General features: G+C 46.1%; 1 pseudogene; it reads right to left on the reverse strand.

Moving 5' to 3' along the window:
• Positions 1–14,150: 14,150 nt before the first annotated feature.
• On the reverse strand, positions 14,151–14,330 carry LOC119437796 (U2 spliceosomal RNA; annotated as a pseudogene).
• Positions 14,331–19,613: the final 5,283 nt, after the last annotated feature.

The raw sequence follows: 19,613 nt of genomic DNA on the forward strand, positions 1-19,613 counted from the left end.
GGTTACGTAAATTTGACATCAGGAGTTTGGAATCATTTTACATTATAGCGCCCCTGGATATACTGCTACACAAAGAATATATTGACACCCATATGAATGTTGAATGGGTGTTTTTTGTGTGTGTTTCTTGCGCTAGGCGGCTTACAACCAGCACAACTGACAACAGCAGGAATGAACGACGGGTCGACAGATGTTGGCGGCGGCGCTGCTGTCGCATGGGCTGGCATCCAAGTGCCGGACCTTTCCACACTTGCCGCCTGACGACAATGGATGGCGCGTGATGCCCCTGAACACACTACCCCCTTTTCCGTCAAGCTGATCTCGCCGGATGTTTGCCCGCCGGCATCGAACAAAAGGAAGAATGGACGGAAGGCGCCGCAATCGTACACGGTCTCGTCGCGACTGCATCCGCGTGTCTGTATGACGACTCCGCGTTCGTATTTCGTCGGGAACAGCAGAACCGGAAGGAGCATGTGACTTGGATGCCAGTGCGGCCCGCCAGCAAAAAGAAAGAAAATACAAGCCATACTGGCCTCTCTTAAATCTACTACCCCTCTTTATTTCATCCATATCAACTTGGTCGGGGGATGATTGTAACATTTATAATGATGATGATCATAAACCTGCCTATTTCACATCCACTTGCAGGACGAAAGCCAATTTCGGCTATCTCCAGTTACGCCAGTCTTGCACGAGCAGACTCCATCCTGTGCATGCAAGTTTCCTTAGTAAGATTCTCATCACACTGCCTAATCTGCTGCCGTCCTCTACATTGTTTCTCTTCCTTTGGCACCACTTCTGTTACTCTAATAGACCACCGGCTATCTGCTCTACGATGTAAATGACATCCACAAGTCCGCTCTTTCCTACTCTAAGACAATCAGCTACGCCAGTTTGCTCCATGATCCACACTGCCGAGTCTTCCGGTCTCTCAACTAGCGAGAGCTGTAGCGCTAAGCAAAGGACAAGTACACAACGTGACAGACGACAACAAGCACTTGTCGTCGTCTGTCACGTTGTGTACTAGTCATTTGCATAGCGCTTAGCACTCGCCAATTATGATAGTACATACCAACTAGCCCAAACCGTTACCCTCAGGTCTCTAAACGTTACATACGGTATTTTCCATCTTCAGTACCATCGATCGCTGCATGGTCTTTAGCTTCCCAAGTTTCTTTGTTATCGTACAAGTTTGTCCCGTAAATAATGACACGGAATAACTGGTTGAAGGCATTCTCTTTCAAGGATAACCGTTAGATGTCGTTCAGGATTACTTCAGACTTAATAATACATGCCGTACATGCGTCTATTTCATTCATCTGGAGATTTCCTTCTCGGAAGGCCGGTCCCCCGCGATTACTTTGCCTAAATCAACGTACTCTTACACAGCTTGAATAGGTTGACGACCAATCTTCATTTCTAAGCTACTGAACACCCACGGACGGTTGATCAAAACGCGTATTCATCGAGTGGCCGTAGAACATCTTCGTCTTTTGTGCGTTAATCATCAAGCCTACTCTTGGACATTGCCAGTTCAAGTTCTCAACCATTTGTTACAAGCCATTTCTAACATTGCTGAAGAGGACAATGTCATATGGAAACCTCAGTGTTGTTAAGATATTCCCTAATAATTCTGAATGTAACATACTGAATACTTTTCTAAGCATGTAGCGAATAATATTAGAAATCTTGTGTCTCCTTGCGTGACAGCGTTCTTCATCGACATCTCTTCATCTGTGGAATCTCTGTAGATATTTACTAAGGTATTCACGTACGCTTCTTCTACCCCTTGACAACGCAATGTCTCTATCACCTATAGAAGCGCAGAAGTCTGGGCCAGCTGGCCCAAAATTCTAGACGTACGGGGGCGTGGGGTAGAGGTAGAGCGCCGGGTACCTGTACTTTTGTTTTTTCGAAAGTTTGTTCAATGGATGGATGGATGGATGCAAAACTTTAATGAAAGTCCTGAGGTACGCGACTCAGCGCGCAGCGGGCCGCTCCCACGTTGGGACAGTCAGGCCATGCCCGACCGCCGCATCGTGGGCCCTCTGGACAGCCCATAGTTGCGCCCCAGCATCGGGGCTCTTGATAATGGAGTGCCACTTGTCCTCATTGATTTGTTCCGTGCCTCGCAACGAGGGGCAACGCCAGAGCATATGGTGTAGGCTAGCGAAGTCATTGCAGTGCCTGCAAGAGCTACTGGCATAAGTGTCGGGATAAAGCTTGTGTAATAAAGCCGGGCTGGGATACGAGCCTGTTTGCAATAATCTGAGGGTCAGTGCCTGCGCTCTATTTAACTTCTTGTGAGGAAGGAGAAAGTCTCTCCTGCCGAGATAAAAGATAAAATATTTCGTTATATGTGGTCGGTTGATCTCTGTTCTCCACCACTGCGGGCCGGCGGGGGAGTTCTCCATGGTCGCGGAAAGCGAGACCTCGCGCCTTGGAGTGGGCCAGCTCGTTGAAACTTGCGGTGCCTCCCATGATGGATCCCATGTGAGCGGGGAACCACGTGAGAATGTGGGTGGCGATGCTTTTGCCGTCGAGGATGCGACTGCAACAAGCTTACTTACACACGCGTCGCCAATGCTCAATTGTTCAATGGCATAAACAATTAAATATACAAATGCAGGCCGGTTTCGGCGATGTACAGTCACGTGCAATATAGTGCTTGACCATGTTTTGCTATGCAAAACCAACTCGGCCAAAAGTCAGTGCTCTTGAGCTTAATTTATGGGGGGACCATTTTTAAGCTTTACGGAATTTTTAAAAAATCGCCGATGGCAGATAGGATAGTTCTCGTCCTTGAGATGTATTATTCGAAGTACCGGACAATACTACCATGACAGATTGAAACACATGTTTAACTAATTAACATAAATTCACTAATTAACCTAAATAATTATTTACGTCATATTTACATACCTGGCAAATGTACGCATTTTTCGTAAAGTTTACGAATACAGGATCGTTATACAGTTTAACGAATATTGGGCCAATAATTACGAAAAATCTTTTTCACTCGTCAGTCTTTCAGCCTTCCATTGGAAGTCTTCAGACGGTGAAAAGATGCCAGATGGGTACTTAATTGCTTGAACCAAGTTTATGCAGACAAGTTTCTGAAGCAGGCGAAATTAGCAACAGCAAAGTTCGTGAAAAGGCCACTGTGACCTAAAAATCATGTGTTGCTTGTCAGTCTCTACTGTCCCTAGTTTGCTGTTGCATACATGTGTGCGGCATTTAAAAGTAAATCATCATTAATAAAGTGTGTGTACGTGTGTGTATCCTACAAAAGACGTTTGCTCAGGGCAAGCTTTAATTAGAGATGAATGCTATTTCTCCTCCCTTCCCCCCTTGGTGTCTTGCCGGCAGGATTTTACGAATTCTAACATTCACGGGTTGGTATGTATGGTTGTGTGGCCCATTTGTGCGGAAGCATAGTGCTAATGTTGTACCAGACGAGCCCGCCAAGGCCGGGACAGCTCGACGATCCTGTTGCGGCCATATTACCGTTGGACTTTGTCATTGCCTTGAGTACTGTGCCATGACTGACCAGTCAGCACTGCAAGATGGATAGTGCGACAGAATTTTTAAAAAACGTGGTGTGTTACGACAGCCTCAAAAAAGGGGGAAGCGGGAACCACCATTTCTTTTTTTTTTTCTCCCCCTCCCCTTGTTTTTGGAACATTTTGGCTCCCCTCACCTTACTGTACGCACCAGATTATTCTCCTCCCTAATTCAGCATGGGGAGAGTCAGCTACGAGTACATAAACACTGCTAAAGAAAGCAGTTGCTGCCCTGATGAAGACAAGTTCCCTTGTCGAAACGTTGGCTCCAGCGACATTCCTTGTTCGACTACTGCTCATCACTTCTAGCCTCCATTTTCCTGTAAGCTTCCGTCTTGTGTTGACAACCCATGAATCTTTTTTTCAGATGCCATCATGCCAGTGCATTTTAAATGGTAGCATAGCATGACTTGAGAACTCTTCATTGGCGAAGCCATTATACTGGACATTTCATAGGCATTCGCACTGTACGTCTCTACGCAACGGAAAAAAAATATTACAACAAGAGAATATGTTTCAACACCGTTACATGCTCAGAAAATATTGCATAAATGAAAAAAAAACCAATTAAAACATTTCCTACAGCTTTGAAAAACTGTAAACACATTACAAAATCGCATAAAGCTGTATTCCCTAGTATGTAGTGACTCATTTGTCAAACCAATTCACATCTGTATACACCGAATATGCGTGGGAAGATATATTTTCATTTGCAAGCCAGACTTTCTAACCAGTGCACCACAGCAGTTCTATTGAGGCGATGTAATTACACATAATAAAGCTCATTCCAGGATGGATTGTAAGAAGGAAGATTTGTCTGTGGCAAAATTGGAAGCTATCACAGCTGATTAACGGCAGTGCCATGCGGAAGCACAGCGTAAACATTGAGCATTGGAAACACCCCCAAACAGTACCAACAGTTGTCTTCCTCAACATTTGTCTTACCTGATCTCTTAAAGAAGCCCTTAAACAGCTTTCCACGAAACTTGAGCAACATGCTGGAATGAGTGCAATGTTTTTCAAGAAATATATTCTCGAAGACATTTTTGAAAAGGGTGTACTAAGAACAGAGATATAAAGAGTGCAGTGCCTTCCTTTTTCCTCAGCTCACCAGTTCCTGTCGGCTGGAGTGGCGCCAATAGCAATGCCCTCCCTATGGCTTTTTTTTTCTTCTTCTTTTTGCGGTGCACTAACGGTAACCCTTCGAGGTTGGCGTCTAACAAAGGTGCCAGACTGCTACAAAGTAGAGGTGACAGGATGGCTGGGAGGCATCGTGAAATCAACCACAGAGCGAAAGCATTACACCAACAGCGCGATTTCCGCCAGCAGCTGCACATTTATATATATTTAATCGTGCTCAAAATTAATGAAAACGCACTTTCGAAGGTGAAATCCGTGATCGTAGGCCCTTGCCAGCAGTCTGTGTCGAGCTAGAGCCGGTGCCGATTTTGTTCAGCGGAGAGCCTATACCTGCAGCCGAGGGGTTCGCGCATGTATATCCACTACCTGCGGGCCTGAACTTGTCGGGAACCGAGGGGTCGCAGCGGAGCGCCAGAACAAGGAGACCAGCTCGGCAGGCTTTTAGAACCGACTGGCGCGTGCCGTGCTTGCGCCGTTAGCACGCGCCGCCCAACTTTATTGTCGTCGTCATTCGCAGCCTGCCCCAAAGCGCTGGCCAAGAGCGCCGACCTAAACGTCCCCGCTTAGCAGCGTCGGTGGGCGCTACAGGGCCCCCCGCCCAGACGGGACGGCGAAATGTACTCGTCGACGAGGCAGAGAAGAGGCTGTCGTAGTTGCAAGCATATCGACGGGTGCGCCGGTCACGTCCACGAGGAGCTCCTTGGGAGGCGTCTCAACGTAGGCCGGTTTGAGGCGGTCTAATGAAACGACCTCTTCGCGACCATTCAAAACAATGGTGGCGGACTTCTGCGTCTTGTGGAGGACACGGTACGGTCCGTCGTAGGATGGTTTAAGAGGCGCCTTTACAGCGTCTCGTCTGAGGAACACGTGGGACAAAGGCGCAAGGTCGGGGTGCACAAAGATGCTGTGGTCCGATGATCGAGGCGGTACGGGGCGCAGTTGCTGAATGCAGTCCTGCAGGCGTTGGAGGTACTGTAGCGGCTGGGGCGAGGGGGTTGAAGGAACGAGCAAGTCTCCAGGAAGCCGCAGGGGTGCGCCGTATACGAGTTCGGCCGCTGAACAGCCAAGCTCGCGACGAAGGACGACACGTACGCCGAGAAGCACCATAGGAAGGTGGTCGACCTAGTGGTTGCGATCAAGGCACGCAGTGAGGGCAGCCTTGAGCTGGCGATGGAGCCGCTCAACCATGCCGTTGGCACAGGGATGGTATGCAGTGGTACGGTAGTGCTTAGTGCCAAGCAGGCGGCTGAGCGAAGTGAAGAGTGTGCAGTCAAATTGCCGGCCGCGATCAGTTGTCACAATATTGGGGCAGCCGAAGCGGGAAACCCATGCTGAAACGAAGGCTTTGGCGACCGTTTCCGCAGTGATGTCCGGAATGGGCACGGCTTCGGGCCAACGTGTGGAGCGGTCGATCATTGTTAGAATGTAGCGACAGTCGTGAGAGTGAGGAAGTGGTCCAACCAAATCGAGATGGACGTGGTCAAAGCGGCAGCCAGGTGGCAAGAACGACTGCGTGGGAGTCTTCGTGTGGCGGGTCACCTTGGTGGTCTGGCATGCGAGGCACGAGCGTGCCCACTGGCGGACATCGGTGTTCATGCTTGGCCAGACATACCGCTGTGTAACGAAGCGCTGCGTGGCTCAGATGCTGGGATGGCAGATGTCATGAAGTGATTGGAACACCGCACGACGGAAGGCAGCCGGAACGAAGGGTTGAGGTGCCGCCGTTGACATGTCGCACCAGAGGGAACCAGGCACAAACGGGTGAGGAACGAGTTGTAGACGGAGGAAACGGGGATGGTCACGCAGTGCTTGCAACTCAGGGTCTGCCATCTGCGCACGAGCTAGACCTTCCCAATCCACAGTCGATGTAGAAGTGCCAAGGGAGGTGACGCGTGAAAGTGCATCAGCTGCCTCGTTGTCGGTGCCTTTGGCGTGCCGGATATCCGTTGTGAACTCCGATATATAAGCCAGATGACGAAGTTCACGTGCGACGTACTTGGAAGAGTTTGTACGGAAGACATACACGAGAGGCTTATGATCCGTGAGAACATAAAATGGCTGGCCCTCCAAGAAGTGTCGGAAGTGCTGGATGGTGGTGTAGATGGCGAGCAGCTCGCGGCCAAAAACGCTGTAGCGAGTCTCGGCAGGTTGGAGCTTTCGAGAGAAAAAAACCCAGTGGGCGCCACTCGGAGTTGATTTTCTGCTGGAGAACAGCGCCGATGGCCACACTGGAAGCATCCACCATGATGCGGGTTGGCACGTTAGTTCTCGGGTGGATGAGAATTACTGCATCGGCAACGGCTTGTTTAGCAGCCCTGAAAGCAGCTTCAGCTTCGGGAGACCAGGAAATTGCCGATGAGGAGCCCGTGGTCGTGCGAAGGAGGTCAGTCAGTGGCTGTAGAAGCTCAGCGCAGTGCGGAATAAAACGTCGGGAGAAATTCACTAGGCCGAGGAACTCACGCAGCTGGCGTAGGGTAGTGGGTGCTGGGAAGTCTTTCACGGCCTGGACGTAAGAGGGCAAAAGACGAATTCCCAGCGCCGAGATGTGGTGTCCCAGGAACTCGAGCTCGGAAGACCCAAATACGCATTTCTGGGGGTTTACAACCAGGCCAAATTGTTGAAGGCGTTGAAAGAGTTCCCGGAGGTGACGCTCGTGATCTTGTGGATTGGGACTCGCGACGAGGATGTCGTCGATGTAGGCAAATACAGCCGGGAGGCCACGCGTTACCTCGGCGATGAATCGCTGGAACGTTTGAGCTGCGTTGCGTAACACAAAGGGCATGCGCACATACTCAAACAGGCCGAAGGGTGTAGTAATGGCTGTCTTCGGGATATCGGCAGGCTCAACGGGGATTTGATTGCTGGGGTCGGTCATCTCTTAGGCCGGAGTCACCACTGTCGGGAACCGAGGGGTCGCAGCGGAGCGCCAGAACAAGGAGACCAGCTCGGCAGGCTTTTAGAACCGACTGGCGCGTGCCGTGCTTGCGCCGTTAGCACGCGCCGCCCAACTTTATTGTCGTCGTCATTCGCAGCCTGCCCCAAAGCGCTGGCCAAGAGCGCCGACCTAAGCGTCCCCGCTTAGCAGCGTCGGTGGGCGCTACAAACTAACGGCCCGATCAAGCTAGGACGATACGTTGATATTGGTCTCTCAAGTTCAGTGTAGTTCACTTCTGCCCATACCGACATGAAATGGACCAGTCTTGACTTTGTACAGTGCTGACACGGCACTGAAAGCGAGAACCTTCTACCAAAATCAGCAGTGAGAGCCGTTTGCGTAGCCCGGCTGCTCGTATCAGCTCGTCTTTGTGTGACGCGACGCTGAGTGTATGCGCAAATCTATGTTCTGTCGCATTTCGTTAGTATTTCAGGTCAGCGCTGCAAGGTTTCCACTGTCTTTGAAGCAAACCGCGAGCGGGGGCCTTCGTCCTGCAGTGGACATAAATATATGATGATGATGATGATGATGATGATGACGAGCGGGTGCAAGAATAAACAAGTGCGCCCCGTGCGCCATAGCCGTGCGCAGCAGTGAAAAGTTGTGTCGCTATCTATCGAACCAGGAAACAAGCAAGCCTTTGTATGTATAGCCTTTGGGAGCTGATACCGCTTATAATCTCAGCGGCCATGTCCACCATTGTTAGGCCTAATGGGCCAAGAAACAGGATGGGTCTCGGAAACAGCGCCCAGTAGTCTCTAATAGTTTGTTGTCGAAGCACCATTCCTCAAATCGAAATCAAATAAAGGTACCTGTTGGGACGATAGTACGAAACAGTGCAGGACGACGACTTGATAGATCCGAAGCGACCGATTATCGCCTCTAAGGCGCCGCCATGTTAGTCGTGCATGGTCGTGTGGTTGCAAAGTGAAAACAACATCGTCCGACTCTCTGCCGACCAATCGGTTCCCGCCGACGTTCCGCCGACATGGCCGTCAGCGATCTGCCTGCAGACTATGGGCGTCTGGGCAGTGTGACAGGGGCGCCGACCGGACGGAAACCGCTGTCGCCGACAGACCAACTAACGAGCGAGCGGACAAACGAGCGAACGAGAGATAGCGATAGAATGAACGCTTTCCTTGCGACGTCCGACCCCCAACCGTCGACTGATCATTGACCAACCACAAGAATGACCGACATATAGAGAGGTTGTGGGGTCTTACGGGCCAAGACCACGATATGATTATGAGGCACGCCGTAGCAAGGGACTTCGGAAGTTCTGGCCACCTGGGCACACGGGTGTTTTTAAACTTCGCCCCCGTCGAAGTGCGGCTGCCATGGCCTGGATTTGATCCCGTGACCTCGTGCTTAGCAGCGCAACGCCTTAGCCGCTAAGCCACCACGGCGGGTAAAGCCAAAGAACTCTATTCGCTTTAAGAAAGACTGTATCTGTGAGGGGAGGCCTTGCTAAGGCTAGACACAAAAACAAAAGACGGACAGCGACGCCGCCTTGAAGTTCCCACACCCGCTTGCCATGACGTCATGGGTTAAATGGCGTCTGCTCTGGCCCAGTTAATTTTTTATCGGTATAGATCGACTGCACTGTATTCTAGAGAAGTGAAAGACTGAACTTAGCAAGATTCAGTCTTTTTGTTTCCTCCACAATGGTGCAAACGCGAGAAAATACCTTGAAATTCATGACAGCACACTGATCATGACATACGAGGACTGGGGTTCTGGTGCAAAATTTTTTAAATGAACGTCCAGCCTTTTTTTCTCTTCTAGTATAAACCTGTAACTGCAAAATAAATGGGAATTGAGCTTTCAAATAATAATTTATCAGTCTAAACTGAGTTAGTGTTTCTCTTTCGTGTTCAGTCCTGCTGCACCATTTCCTAGATTGTTTTTCTGGGGTTTTTACGTGCCAGAACCATGATGTGATTACGAGGCACGCCGTAGTGAGGGACTCCGGATTAATTTTGACCACCTGGGGATGTTTAACGTGTCCCCCCCCCCCCCCTTGTGCTTAGCAACGCAACACCATAGCCGCTATGCCACCACGTCGGGTACCATTTTCGAGATATGAAGGGATGTGCATGCGTGCGAGCTTCTGCTCGCAAGCGATGCATGCTCATAAACGATCGTCCAATGGCTGGCATCTATGGGCCACCATGCCTGCTTTAAAGCCATCGTTTATGTCGCATAGGATGGAATAAAGTGGGGGCTTCAAAAGCCGTAGGAGAGAGAGAAAAATCTAATATGCAAGATTGTAATTTTGCTGATGCATGTAGCTGAATACTATTTGGCTCGCATTGTGTACAGATCGGGAACATTTTATTACCATGCATGATTAAAAGTGGTTCACAACCAGATTTTCAGCCCTGTCACCGTGCAACCGATCTTTGCAATTCCATTATACAGTCAAATATTTTGCATTCTCATCATGCTACCACGCTTTGTGCTCTCTCGCGCAAGCAGACTTTACAATTACATTACACAGTCATATTTTGCGTTCTCGTTGTGCAACCAGATATAGCAAAACTGACATTTGGGCGAGTCAGTTTAGCTTCATCTTGGGTAAGCAGCGCAACACGATTTAGCACCCTCACAGCTCCCATCATTGCACCTCTTCTGCGTGTTATGCACGAAGAGTCATACTTTTGATCTGTGTGCACACATATGTACTAGCTTAGCTAGATGTCTATATCTAGAATGTAAAAATGCATTTCACCACAGCAACACCACATTTCGAGTAATAACCCATAAGAGTTAGCCATGCCTTAAGGAGGCTGCTTAACAGTGGTCACCTGACAAGCCATCGATAACGGAAAGCCAAGTTACAGAATGCTAACATTCAGCTACTTTTGAACTAACATGATGACCTTAGGATGACTAACAATTCTAGTGGTGGCAGTTGGTAAGCACAACTGTTTTGCTGCAAGTGTGCCCTAGCAGTATGTCAAAATTTCGTGAATTATTTAGTTCTTGTCACAATAGAATGACAAGTTTGTTTTGTCACTGAAATTGCATTAAGTTGGAGCTATGCTGCTACCATGCAGTCAGTACCTGTGGTTGTTAAGCATACCGACACTGAAACCCAGTGAGCCCATATGTGGGCTTCTTGAAATATCTAGCTTCTACTTGGACATGAGTAATCAGAACTTGCATCACAGCAATTAAGTTACACAGCAACAGTGGCTTTTCACAAGCATGAACATCGGTATAGCGTTCATTGACCATTGAGCCTGGACATGTAACAGCAACATTTACGAGTTCTTGGGTGCTGTAAACGGCATCATTCCCCCTTTATTCAAATCACAGCTAAAATATGGCTCATAATGCAAGTGTATACAAGGCTGGTACAAATTATTTCTCCCCCAATTTCATACCCCTCTCTTATTCTTAAAATGAAATGTCGGTCAATGCACATTAACAGGAAGCACTCTCCAAGCTTTATTATTGAGCTACACATCCACCATATGGGCACTCATACATGCGACAACTTGCATCTGCCCACACACGCTGGTCAATTCTGGCCAATGCAGCCATGATATGTTTGTTCAGGACATCAAGACTGCATGTGAGATTTAGCAAGTACAAAGAATCATTCGAAGTTGTAGTCACTGGAAAAGTCCAGGTACTTGCACTGATGACCAGCTGAAGCCTACCACATACAAATGCCATGTAAGGGTATTCATGCACTCCATGTGAAGTCTCGCAGAGCATTGTGTTGCGAACTCTTTAACCATGAACCAAGCTCTAGGCTGAATATTTCAAGGTCATGGTAGATCACTGCACTTGCAAGTTCCATAAATGTATGAAGGTAAGCAGTCCAGTGAACATCAACTTGAGACTTGTGTCACTTTGTGAGAAAAAGAATGTAATAATTGCAACTACTTTACAGTATGTAGAAAAAATTAATTATAAATGAAAAAAATGAAAAAAGGTATTAGCACATGTTGGTTTGATGCTTAAGCAGGTGCCTGACCAACATTCAAGCGACAATTACAACATAAGTAAATTAAATCATTTGTTGCCACTTCAACAATTTACCTTTCAAATCTATTTTAACACTAACGAAACGACACTTCAGAGTCGGATGCTGTCTTTCATACTGGTTCTGAGAGTACATACAAATATTACTATGGTTGCAGTCACAGCAAGGCATTTCTTCAGCTCACTATTGTTGTTTCTGGGAACTCAACAGGCAATAAACTAACAAATACCCCCATTTGCTGCACCAGTCCTCACACGAAAACTAATACTCCATAAGCCCAACACTTTCAAGTTGCATTCATCAAACTTTGTTCACTGATGCTGCTGAAATAGCATGATGAACGATACTTCAACCAATAATAAGGAATCAGCAGCGGGATGGAAGTACTTCACACAAAGGTTCTCCCTCTGTGCAATGGTCAAAACATGTAAAACTGGAATATATCAGTTAAAAGAAAATTTTTCATCATCTTGACTACTTTCGAAATGGTGTCCTTCACCTCCTCATCTGAATCTTGACACTCTTCTTTAAGCCATTCTTTCTCTAGCCAAGCTTGCAGACTCTGCACTCCTTGTGCTGCCGTCCATACGTTGATTTTTTTCGTATACTTAGACTTCGGTGTGGAGCATTTAATAATGGCAGCGTACATTTGCTTCTGGAGACTCTGTATGATTGCAACTGCTGGTACTGGTGATTCTGACGTTGAGGAACTGTCTACCCTAGAAAATGAGAACTGGTGCCTCCCAGGGCTGAGTTGAGCGGAATTTCGCACGAGTGTTCGCATTAAAGATGAGAACACACTCGTCCCTCTGTTTCTGCATGAAAAAGTCATCCGGAATGTTTCCAGCTGAGTCCCGAGGCTGGTAAATGTCTCGCAAGCTTATCTCGCTGCCAGTGCATCTGCCAGCTTCTCGATTTGCGCCTTGCACTTGTGGGTGCCCTTGCTGGCTGTTACTGCTAGCGATTCACTTGTTTTGTACCTTGTATCCTGACTTGGAGCATTTGTGCTGCTACCTCATTTGCATGGTTGCGGTGCACTGTGCTTTCTGAAATGAACATTTTCCACAGCTTTAGCTTCAGAATATTCAGTGCTTGTTTTCTTAGGCAGCGTTGCCGGCAAATATGTGGCTACACATCTCATTGGTGGTTATCTTTGGTTCTTAGAGCGAACATACTCTTGACTACGTCATCTTGAAGTCCTGTGGAACTCTCACTTGATTTCAGCTTGCCTACTGTAGAGCCAGTATCAACCCTACTAGACACACTGTATGGTGCGAGCTCTTCTGCAACTTTTGTTTGAGAAATATATCTGGATATTTTTATTGGTTCATGTTAAGACGTCACAGGAGGTTTTTTTGTGTTCTTTGGCTTACAGTGTCATGATGATGTCCCGATGACCTCGTACTTGATTTCTGTTTGCCTGAACCTGACTTAGGATAATCATCAATTATACAGTTGGTACGTGATGGAGTTCTTGCTTCGTGAACATTTCCAAAGGCTGCCTTATACATACCAGGTGAAGACGATCGAGTGGCATGCTTTCTTGTTGGTGCTGTTCTTTGGGCTTCAAGGGACAAACCCTTTGTCCTGGAACCTCATTCCGATGTCCTGATGAACTGCCACCCAATTTCTGTTCACCTTTTCCTGACACTGACCATGCACTGCCAGTGTCACTTGGGGCCGTATTCTGAAACGTTCCACTTCGGCGAAATTTCTTTTTCGCTTTCAGGCGCGCGATGATTGGCTGTTTTAACAAAGTTGGATGAGCTGATTGGCTGGTTGAGCCCAATGTCATTCAGTTTTGCTCAACCAGCCAATCAGCGCGCGCCTGAAAGCGAAAAAAGAAATTTCGCCGAAGTGGAACGTTTCAGAATACGGCCCTTGGATGCTTGAGCCACGCCGTGTTCTGAGTGTGCGAGAACTGTGTGGTGACTCTTGTAGTCTGCTGTTTATGTCCGAGCCTGCAATCACAAGAATCACATTGCGTGGATACCTGCAATGCATAAAGAAGTGTCGAGGTTCAATCAATTAAATTACTCACCTCAAGAAGAGAGAACGGGGGTAGCGGGAAAAATATGCACAAACTGCAGCTTGACTAAGCCCCGGCTCCTAAGGTGCAATTCGGCAGTGAGCAGCACTGGCACACGTACAAGGTGGCTTGCAATAAATGTAAGCACTGCAAAAGAACACAAACAGTCAGGAAAATATAAATTTGTAATTTATAAGAAATAAGTAATAAATTTAGCAAGAAAACGTTCAGTTGTGATAAAGGCGTAGCTATAAGTACAAAGCCCTAGTTACAAAAAAGAAAAAATATGGCAAGAAACTGAGATGCAGACCAAAAACAAAAAAAGAAAAGCGTAAATAATAAAATCTCAATCTTTCAAAGAATACGGACATCATGATCAGTCAAATTGGGAATAAAAGATCAAGAAGAAAGAATCCTTCGTGTTTTTTTTTTTTACATCGAAGCTGTATATGACTAGGTTCTGAAAATTCTTACGTCCGTCTATTTTCCCCGTGGGCCGATCCCGAAGATTGTACAATACCGGGCCAACCCGCGGCGGGGGTGAAGCAGGCTTCAAGCACTCCGCCAACTTGCAAAAATAAGTTTAATATCTTGGGTCCAAATACAACCCAAATCAGATATTAAGCTGATAAGAACAGATACTACAATTTGACCTGCGTCGGCCATGTTAAAGTTCACACCATACACGTGTGCGTATACGCCATCCCGCGTATTCAAACTAGTGCCTACCCATCTGAGTGCCTTCTGTCTCCTGACGTCATGACCTACGTAGGCTCCTTTCCTCAGTTTTGCTCTGACTGTGAAATGGGTAGGCCGCGTGTTGTATGGTGTAGTAAGTGGTTCGTATGGAAAGGGAAAGGTTGGTGCTATCTTCTGCAGCGCTTGAGGGAGCACGGCTCAGTGCCAATTGTATGGTCTGAAGAAGAACGGCGCGCCTACCAAGAACGATGGTGTGAACAGAAAAGGGAATGGGCGCGGCGGCGGAAGGAGACCACCGACGATGCGCGGCCCGCGGACGCTAAGCGTAAGCAGAGTCCTATATTTTGGAAGGACTCTGGCGTAAGCGTGCTGCCCGCCAGGACCACGAGGTGGAAAGAAATGCGAACCGAAAATGTGTCCCCGATCCCGCAAACTTGGAACGTTTCATCGGAGCAACGTCAATCACCACAATCGCTACATACACAGCTTCGCTTGTTATCCTTCACCGAGTAGAAGGGCACCAAGTTTTTCTTGTGATAAATGAATGAAAAAGGAACGTGCAGATGTTTCCGGGTTCAGTCCAATAGAAATCAGGGTGTTTAACAGCGCTGCAATGTGATATTATACTGATTGTCGCCCATAATTTCTACGACAAGAGTGTTCTAACCAAAGGTCTGTATATCTGGTATTACATATTATGGGCTTTGGGAGCCCACGGTAAAACCATAAATGAGGCAGTGCACAGTGACACGAGTTGGGCCTCTTTTAAAGCCAGAAGCGCAGAGTGAAATTAGTTGTGAAGACTTAGAAACATGGATGAAAATAAATTGACGACTGAATTGCACAACTATCTGTACCTCAAAAGCGCGGACACAAAATGTAGGAAGAGGTCAAGAAAGTTGGCAGTCAGTTACAGGGTAATTTAAAGTTCAAATAGACAACCAGGAGTCATCAAAAAGGAAAGTGAGAAAACAGACAGTAAATGGGATGCAAAGAAGGGAAACAAAAAATCAGCGATTACCAATTTGAGCTCGGCGGGTGAAAGCTGATGTGGTCCTGCTTTTCTTGTGTGTATTCTGTTTTCATTCAGTACACTGCGTCCGTCGTCGCGCGAATTTTGAATCTAAGATTCGTACGGCACGTGGCGTAAAAGCGGTGTACTCGAGGTGATGTCCGGAATCACTGGTATGGCGTGGTTGGGATCCTATACTGCAGATGCATACTTTCATTTTGGTCTTGTTAGGGTTTTCTATAGTAGTAACTTTAGAGAGGACGGTGAATTATAGAAAAATTAAGGCCCAAATAACTCAAAGTTCGATTAGGATTGTTACTAATGTGATCGATATGGATTGTCCAGGTGATATTAGATATAATATGAACCCCTAAATACTTGAATGAGGCTAGACAGTCTAACGTTGGGTTGTTGAGTAAGTACACCGGATAATTAGTGTTAATCTGGGACGCGAGCATAAATTTACATTTGTTAATGTTTAGTTCCCTGAGTCATTCGTTACACCAGCTAGTTACGGTCGGACTGAAGAGCATTGATATATTCGTCGTTTTTTTTTCTCTATATATAACGCCATCATCTGCGAACAGATGAATGCTAGAATTAATCATGCAAAGGAGGTTGTTTGTATATATGACAAAAAAAGGTCCAAAGTTGGAACCTTACGGTACACCACACTTTGTCACCTTGAAAGAAGAGTTATAATCAAAAGCAGAAACAAATTGTTATAAAATAATTAGAAATCTCTCTCTCAACACATTAGAATCGAGGTTTAAGTGCTAAAACTTTAAGAAGTTTATGACTTACTTTGTCGAATGCTTTTAAGAAGTCTAAAAAATATGCGATCAGTAATTAAATTTGTCTAAAGTGTGGTGTAGCTCATGAGCGAGAGATTAGGTGTCCTGCATGAAAATGATTTACCAAAACCATGCTGCGCCGAAGAGAAACGATTCAACTAAAATACGTTAACCAGGTGTATGAATGTTATGCGTTCAAGAAGCAGACCATGATTTGTCGCCGGATTCATGGAGTGGAACCACCTTCTCAACCTTCCATTCTTTAGCCAGGGTATGTGTGTCGATAGACTGCTGAAATATATTACAAGGTCGCGAAATATTTTTCAGATGAGTCGCGAAGCTTCAGGCGAAAAGTGGTCCTTAAACACCTGTCGCCGACACCAGCAAAGGCGCTTATGGGAACAGCGATTGAAGCGCGACTAGGTGATGAGGAAACAAACACTGTTAGAGAAAAACTGCTTTTTAATGAAAAACAAGACAACCTGATTTCATTCAAGGAAAATAAAATTTCTAATCAATTTTATATTACACGGGGAGGAAAGAAAATCATTTTGTAACTTGTAAGTAAGAATGAACATCTGTTTTTTTTTAGCACCCGCTAAAAAAACTGGTGTTCACACCGCTATCGGTTGCAGTGAAATTCAGCTCGTGAAGCACCCAGGAAGGCGTGCTCGTAAAGTTCACCGGCTCCTATATGCCCCCTTCATGCACATGTGTTGGTTTGCTTGTCAACGTTTGTCCGAGTTCTGGTGGCGCTGCACTTGCAAGCTGCGTTTCATCGTGAGTAACGTGTTCAGTCAGAAGTAGTGAGTTACGGTCGCGATATAATTTTTCACTTAGCTCCCTTGGGGCGGCTGCGCTGGTAGACGGGCTTTGCGTCCGACGAGTATGCTCCGCGCATGGATGCGATTGCGACACCCGTATACGGCGGGCGTTTCGTTGTATCGCTTTCCGCGCTAAAAGCTCGAAACGGCCATCATGTCGAATTGCTGGACCTTTGAAAATACTGCCTTAATGGCAGGCCATGCACGAAAATAAATTTCGCGCATTTGACAAATGAAATGACGTCACATCCTTTTTTAACGGATATGGCGTCACCTTATTTTTCGTTCCGCCAGAAGTGTTCCCTCGTCATACAGATGGCACTAAGCCCAACGGACCACTGAAGTTGCTGTATAGCCTCCCTATAGGTATAGGCTCCCTAAAGGGAGCCCATACAGTGACTCTATGGACCACCGATGAACCGCCATGTTTTGAACGTATGGGATTCCATGGAAGCGTCCCTACCAGGTATATTTACCTTGTATTTTCCATCAAGTAAACGAGCTGGTAGCACAGGTGTCTTTTTTTTTACTTTGCGTTGAATCTAAACCTGGCGAAAAGTTATTTTTAGTAAGTCAATCAGTCGGCGCGCTACACCAGGTGCGTCCACAAGTACAGGGGCCATGCATATGTAGTCATGATGACGTATTACGGGCAACGGGTGTTGGAGATTGAAGGAAAAATAATAACAAATATCATTCAAAGCGCTTGTGCAACGGTCAGATGGAATAGGATTGTTGGACTAGCCAATAAAGTTGTCAAATTATGAATTTCTGACACGCCAAAATTTACCAACGGTCGTTTTTAACATGTTAGGCAAGGTGTTAAATAAAAAATGGTTCTTAGCGTTTTCCAAAGCGAGTCGATATTCCTCAAACGCAGACTTAATTTACATGCTACGCAGCGTTATAGTTTAGCTGAAAGATAATGCCGTTTCTTTCCGTTTGATAATTTCTTGATGCGCGGTGCACCAGTGTGCATCCGGATGAAAACTGCTTGTGCGCGTTGGAATGTATAACAATGCTAACCGATGCAATTCGGCAGTGAACATGTTCTAATTAGATTGAACGAAACAATTATGAAGATTATCAAAATCAATGTAGTCTTCTAATAGTGTCGAAAGTAGCCTTCTTGTAGTAGCAAATAATTTTATTTTTCTCGGAAAACTGCGAGATTGATGCATTATGGTGAAAAGTCGGTGATAGGTGAACGCTAATACCAGATGAATACGCGTAAGGAAACCATTTCAGGTTGGCATGTTAAGATTAAATCAAACAGGTTCGAAGAATTAGGAGCAATTCTAGTTGGTTCTGATACGAGCTGGGTAAGTGAAAAAGCAGAGCAGAAATTCAAAAATTCCTTGGATAGCGTTGAAAATGGCGACGAACAAGGTGCAAGATCATTCCACGATATGTTTGGAAGGTTAAAGTAACCAAGTAGAGGGGTGATGAGGGAAACCGTGCATGAACTTTAGTAATCGCCTCATTTAATGCCCGCACAAAGGTAGCAGACGAGAATGAAGGGCAATAGCATACGCCAATAAATATTTGACCATGATTAAAACTCAAGGCAGCCAAAACAATGTCCAAATCAGATTGAATATAAACACGTGAAGATGGAATGACAGATGCTACTGCAAGAACACCGCCTGCTCGTCCCTCGATTCAGTCACAACGGCATATCGCGAAATAATCGGCATTACGAAAAATCTCGGTGTCACGGACACGTGCCGAGAACCCGGTTTCAGTTACTCCAATGATATGTGTAGAGCACGTGTCGATCGCGGACGATAATAAATCATACCCGTTAAAACACTTCTTGCATTAGTGTAAATGATAGATGGCGAGGACTGCGACAGGTTCCACTTCTCTTTTTCTACGTATAGACAGAAGGCGTATAGTTTTGATAGTAATGCTGCCTTGATGATAATTCTGGCTACACGGCTTCATTTCTTCAATAAGGCCAGTCTGCGCATTTTACGTGAAGCGTTTGTTATTCACGTGTTATTGTTTTGTAGCTGAACTTGTGAATGTGATTGAAATAAATATACACAATTGTTTCATTATTTTTTCTGGGCAGGTGGGAGGGGTGGAGCGGTGTGTCGCAGTAAATAGATTCGAGGGGACGAGGGGAAGTTAGATGTAGATGTAGAGCCAAGATGGTAATGGCACATACCCACTCTGGGGGATTGGTCAAGAACAGGGTAGTTCGATATAATAATAAGAAAGGAGAATTATAAAATACTGCAAACATAAATTGGGAATAGGTACGTGTATGAGAATGAATACGCAGATTATATCACATGGTTTTAATAGCATAAAGGAATAAATGAAAACTAAAAAAAGTAAACAGCTAATCATCGATTTTGTAAAAATATAACGGTACCCTAAGCCGTGATTCTGTCATCTAAATCTTTCTGACCCTGTAATGTAATTCTGGATGGCATCTACAACCTTCCCGTCGCTGTGCCCAAGGGTAGAGGCCCCCAATGATAGTAAATTTTGAACATTTAATTCTAATCTAAGAAGTCAGACCGGTGTTTCTAAGGTTCTTTTTCGCAATTCAGCATATCTTTGGCAGACAATGAGAAAATGATCTAATGTTTCATGTTGCCCGAAATAG

The sequence above is a fragment of the Dermacentor silvarum genome, chromosome 1 (assembly GCF_013339745.2).
Source record: "Dermacentor silvarum isolate Dsil-2018 chromosome 1, BIME_Dsil_1.4, whole genome shotgun sequence".
Classification (NCBI taxonomy): domain Eukaryota; kingdom Metazoa; phylum Arthropoda; class Arachnida; order Ixodida; family Ixodidae; genus Dermacentor; species Dermacentor silvarum.